This window comes from Panthera onca, chromosome A1, assembly GCF_046562875.1.
Source record: "Panthera onca isolate mPanOnc1 chromosome A1, mPanOnc1 haplotype 2, whole genome shotgun sequence".
Lineage (NCBI taxonomy): Eukaryota > Metazoa > Chordata > Mammalia > Carnivora > Felidae > Panthera > Panthera onca.
The window spans coordinates 21038870-21045124 of NC_138339.1; the positions used below are offsets into that span (position 1 = coordinate 21038870).

At 35.3% G+C, this 6255-nt stretch overlaps 1 pseudogene; it reads right to left on the reverse strand.

The window, feature by feature from the left end:
- Window positions 1-201: 201 nt before the first annotated feature.
- Window positions 202-772, reverse strand: LOC132680704 (cell division control protein 42 homolog pseudogene; annotated as a pseudogene).
- Window positions 773-6255: the final 5483 nt, after the last annotated feature.

Here is a 6255-nt window from a genome sequence, read left to right on the forward strand (position 1 = left end):
ACAGTTACTCAAATTAACTAGTACTGAGGAGGGGAAGGGGCCCATACCTATGGGCCTTGTCTCACACGAGTGCATGTGGGTAGGTGCAGGGCATTTGTCATTATTGCAAAATCGAATTTTAATTTTTAATCTTTAGTTTGATTTAACATCGCTTTCGGTACCATGCTGACACCAGCTGTGTGGAAAGGGCTCTGGAGATGTTCATGGCAGCACATGCCTGTGGGTCTTCTTCGGTTCTGGAGTCTCCAGGGCAGCCAATATTGCTTCGTCAAATACATTCTTTAGGCCTTGCTGTGTGAGTGCAGAACACTCCATATACTTGACCGCCTTCAGGTCACAGGCCAGCTTTTCAGCAGTCTCTGGAGTGACAGGCTCCTGTTTGTTCTTGGCAAGTTTCTCAATCGCATAGGGGTCATCTCGGAGATCAATTTGGGTCCCAACAAGCAAGAAAGGAGTCTTTGGACAGTGGTGAGTTATCTCAGGCACCCACTTCTCCTTCACACTTTCAAATGAGGATGGAGACACCACTGAAAGACTAGAAATACATCTGTTTGTGGATAACTCAGCGATCGTAATCTGTCATAATCATCTTTCCCTGCAGTATCGAAAAGTCCAAGAGTATGTAGCTCTCCACTAATCTTAACTGTGACTGCACAGTTGTCAAAAACAGTCGGTACATACTCCGATGGAAAATATTTGTTGTGTAGGATATCAGGAGACAAGTTTTACCAACGGCACCGTTGCCCACAACAGCACACCTAATTGTCTGCATTGCTGAAACAGTTTTGTATCCACTTTAAATATTTCAAATTCAGTGATGACCTCAGCTTCTCCGCCGGGGCGATGGCAGCCTGAAAAATACATTTTAAATTCGAAATCTGGAACCTGGAGTGTGTCTTTATGTGTCCAGACATCTTAACTATATTTTTTATTCCATTATTTTTCCTAGTTGTCTTAGATAACTATTTTCATTCTTCTTTTCTCCTCCAGTGATTTATACCAACTTCTCTGTCTTTTGTCTAAATTGGTAAACATACTTTTATTAAGGAAATTGAAGCACTTGAAAGAGAATTTTTCCAGATTCTTCTGCATATCAGCATATCTCCTACCTCCTAACTCATGTAATCTCTTTTACTGCTTGTTATTATATATGAACCATTCATGATCCTCTTTATAGTTAATGTCCTAACTCAGGCATTAATTTGCTTCCCTTTTTGCCTACTCCAGCATATAGCTTCAGCAATGTCCCATATTTCTAACACAGCCTGTTTTTATTTCTATCAAATCATTTACACTGCTATAAAATAAAATATTATTCTTCCAAAGTAAAAGAGGAGAAGGAAGAGGAGGAAAGTGGTGGAGGGGGAAGAAAAGGAGGAAGAAGAATTTCCTAACCCCCACCTGTCACATTTTGCTTCCCTCCCTTCAAATAGCACTTCTCAAATGAATAAACTATATACATTGTCTCTAATCTTTTCTAGTATCTCTTTAAAGACTTTTTCATCACAAAGCAATCTAACTCGCTTTTGTCAAGTTTACCAATCTAACTTGCTTTTGTCATGATACCTATGTTGCTATTTCCAAAGACCACTTCTCAATTCTCAGTATATCTAACCTAATAACAATAGTCTTCAGAGTTAGTCACACACTCCTTAATAAATTTAATCACTAGGATAACACATATTATTTTGTCTATTTCCATGGCTGCCTCCTCAATGTCTGCCTTATGGGTCATTCCTCTTCTTCCAGATACCTTAAGTTTAGAGTATCCTATGACATCATGATGTTTTTTTTTTCTTAGCTATGTACACTCAGACCATACATCAGGTGACTGATATGCACTTAACACCTGAAACACGTTTTTACAGAACTTCCAAATTTGTATCTTCAGCACAAATCTTTCTCCCGAACTCAACACATACACTCAACTTCTTACCTGAATTCTCTTATGTATCAAATAATTGCTTGCCTTTCTTCCTTCCCCTTTCTTTCTTTCTTTCTTTCTTTCTTTCTTTCTTTCTTTCTCTTTCTTTTGAGTTAAGGAGAAAGAGGGAGAGAGTTCAAGTGAGCAAGAAACAGAGATAGAGGGAAAATCCCATCAGGGGCAGAGAGAGAGAGAGAGAGAGAGAGAGAGAGAGAAAGTGGGGCTCATCAGGGGCTCATGTTTTACCCAAAGCCAGGCTTGTGCTTACCCAGGGCACGAACTCAAGAACTGTGAGATCATGACCTGAGCTGAAGTTAGATTCTTAACAACTGAGCCATCCAGGCACCCAAATAATCGCTTTTCTAATTTAACATGTCCAAGATAGAGCTCTGATCTTCTGTGCCAAATCTTTTACAGTCATAGACTTTCCTATTCCATTTGATGGCCATTCTGTTTTTCAAGTTGGAACTCTCCTTGAATCTTTTCTTACCTATTTAATTCATTTCTTAAAACCCAGAATTTAGCCACTTCCTACTATGTCCCCTGCTACCTTGTCAGTGTTTGTCATTTTAATCCCTCAGGTATACAATTACAGTTGTCTTCTACTTCCATCTTTGCCAAATTCCGAAAATCAGTTCTCAATGAAATATTGAGAGTGGTCCTTTTAAAAATCTAAGTCTAATGGCATTCATGCCTGCATCTAGAATCCGCCTCAAACTCCTTATTTTATTCAGAGTAAAAGCACAAACACTTATAGTCATCTAAAAAGGCCATCCTGATCCTAAAACAAGATCCTTTTCTTATCTTATCTCCTATCATTTCCCCCTCATACTTGCTCCAAGCCTACTGGCCTCTTACTCTTCAACTATGCTTGGTAAACTCCTATTGTGAGCCTTTATACCACCTATTTCTTCTACTTGGGATAACCTTCACCTAGGCATCTGCATAGATATCTTTCTGACTACCTTCATGATTTTGTTCAATGTCACTTACTCAAAGCAGAGCACCCTAACTTCTGCCTTGCGCCTGACCCTTACAATCTTGTCCACTTTACCCAGTCCATGATCCAGAAGCACTTTCCATGACAGTATAATGTATATAATGTATATAATGTACTTATTATCTCTATACATTGTACTCTTTCTCCTTCCCCTAGATTAAAAGATTGGCAGAGATCTGCCATATTTATTCTGATAGTTTATATGTCCCATTCATTTAAAATGGTGCCCGGCAAAGTAAGATTCAACTTTTGCTAACAACAAACAAAACTGATTCCCAACTGTTATATGTGATGCACTCTTTCTCTCTCAACTCTTAGGGTTGTCCGTTTATCCTTAATATACTGAAGTTTCATTACAATGCCTACATGCTTGTTTTTGCTGGAATTTGTTTGCACGTATTATTGTATTAGTGTTGTTGTAGATGTTGTTTTAAGTAGTATCGAATTCTGAAGACTCATCACATTTATTATGTAAAACTTGAGACCTTTATTTCTTTACAGGTTTCTTGTCATCCATACTCACTATTTGTACTTTTAAAACTCTAATTAAAAGTATTTTGAAGCTTTTGGGTTGACACTATTGCTCTAAACTCTTTTCATATTTTCCTTACTTGTTTCCTTTGGACTATACCATGATCTAGTTTAACATGATTTTGTTAACTGTGTTGTCTTTACACTTGATCTTAATGATTTGTTGCTGCTTTGGTCATTTTAATATTTATTATTCAATTTCCAAGATTTCTTACTTTTCCTGTTTTATAACAAATTTTCATTTTACACAGTCTCCTATCTTTACAGCGCTTGGTTCCATTTTGAATTTATGAATTTTAAATATATGAGTTTTATAATTTTCTTTGTAAGTATAATTCTGTTTATCACTTTTTGCAGGTGTTACATATTCTGTATGTTTATATCTAGAATTAGAACTTCCTTGCATGAACTTAATTATGAATTGGCTTTCTATCTTTGGGGGGTGGGAGGAATTTCCCCTGCACCAGTTCTGGATTGTATGTGCTTCCTTCCCAGGAATCAAATAGGGCTAAATTAAATATCTAGTATGAACACATATACTTAGTATTACCTTAAGGAACAGAGTTTCAGTTTCCTTATCTTTACAACAGAAATGTGTACGTACCGATTGTGAAAATGCATTTAAATGATTTAAATAAGAAAATATATGAACTTTCATATATATTAAGTGATTGATATATGATTAATAAGTATTATTAGCAAACTGTGAAATTCTTGAGAACATATTTTGAATCTTGTTTCTTTTTATTCTCAGTAACTACTATAGTAACTGTCATACCATAGGTAGAGTACCTACTTGTGGAGTGAATAAACGATGGAAAGGAGGAAAAGTTGTTTGTTAGTTTGTTTTGGCATTTATTTAGAAGGAGCGTTAGTCTTTTTAACTTCTTTGATTGTGACATTTTTTTCTGCTGTGTCTAAAGGATACTTAAATATCACAGTTGAGAGTACTGGTCATTGGTTGTCAACCAATGTATTGGTATTAGAGTCATGAGAGAAGACAAAAACAATGTGAAAACCTGGTCCTCAACTACAGAGTTTTTGCTTTAGTTGTTTTTAGGTGCATCTAGTTCATTACATGTAATTCCAGTGGGCAAATGTTTTTAAAACAATAGTAAAAATATAGGGTTAAAAATTAAAACAAGATGGGGTCCTTGGGTGGCATCCAACTTCAGCTCATATCAGGTCATGATACGGTTTGTGGGTTTGAGCCCTGTATTGGGCTCAGAGGCTAGAGACTGCTTCGGATTCTGTGTCTCCCTCTTTCTCTGCTGCTTCCCCACTCACGCTTTGTCTCTCTCTCTCTCTCAAAAATAAGTGAACATTTAAAAAAATTAAAAACAATTAAAACAAGAAAAATACAAAGTCTATATATTGATCCTTAATACACATAGCCAACATTTATCACTGGTTATTTCACAGATACATCAGCATAATTTGAACAATATTTAATAGACAATAGAGCTTGAATTAGATTTTATGTACAATAACAATATGGCAAATACACAGCAAAATGTTAAAATAAGATGATAAAATAAGCAATGGTGCTGTTAATTATGTTTCAGATTTAGCTGGGAAAAATTGTTCTGAAGATAATGTTTAAACCAGCCTATAGTTTATTCTAAAAATTATATACACCTGCATTCAACATTTTGATCATTTTAATCATTTTAGTTAATTTAAAAAATAAACCTAATTTCACTTATTTATTGTTTTTTACTTGCAACTTTGTTGTTGTTGTTGGACAACTGATGTACTCTAGGCGCTGTATTATGTACTGGTGGCACATAATAGAGACTGATACTTCTCACCTACACTTACATACTAAAAGTAATAATAAACGGTCCACACAATTATAATCAGTGTTACTAATTTTGGGGTGTAAGTTTCAGTAATGTTTTATCAGATGTCAATTCTGATTAGTATTTGAAAGACACCATAATAAAAGATATAATTACTTGAAAGAAGAGAAATGATGAAAAATTAATTTTCCTTTAATAATAAAAACATCTTATTTAGCATATGAAATTAAGAGAATAAAGTGGGTTCATCGTTTATGTCCAACACAGTACATAATTATATATTGTTTTTATGATAGAATAAATTTTTTACAACTCAGAAAAAGAGAGCTCTGTGAGACTAATGACAGTTTCTAGCCATCTAGACTATATTTTTTATTCCATTAATTGTCCAATGACGTATTTGTATCTTAAACCTGGAGCCAAAAAACCCAACTTATTTTGACATCTTGACAGCATTCTCAAAGCATTGAAAAAAAAAAAAAAAGTGATATTTGTAGCAAAATAAACCTGTGGAGTTAGGGGTAATTCTATTTTAATCTAGTTGTATATTCAATGTAATAGATTCCTCTAACGCCTATGGACTCAAACAGCTATTAGGACCACCTTGAATATGGTTCCACATTATTACAAGTTTTTAAGAAATGGTCTCATGTCATGGACTTGGGTGCTGGGATAGAAGAATTCTAAAAATAACCCTCAATGGCCCTTTCCTTGTATCATCGCTCCTTTATCTGTGGACAGAATTTATGAATATGACTAGATGTTACTCCATGATTATGTTACATTACCTGGCACAAGTAATTTTGCAGATGTAATAAACATTGTTAATCAGTTAACCTTAAAATAGTGAGATTATTTTGGTCAGCCTCATCAAATGACAAAGCTCTTTAAAAACAGTTTCTTTTGTTTAGTTAAGAATGAAAAGGAGAGAGATTGTAGGTATGAGAAGGGCGCTTCCCTGCTGCCTTTGCAGGTGCAGAGGGCCTTGGGAGAAGGAA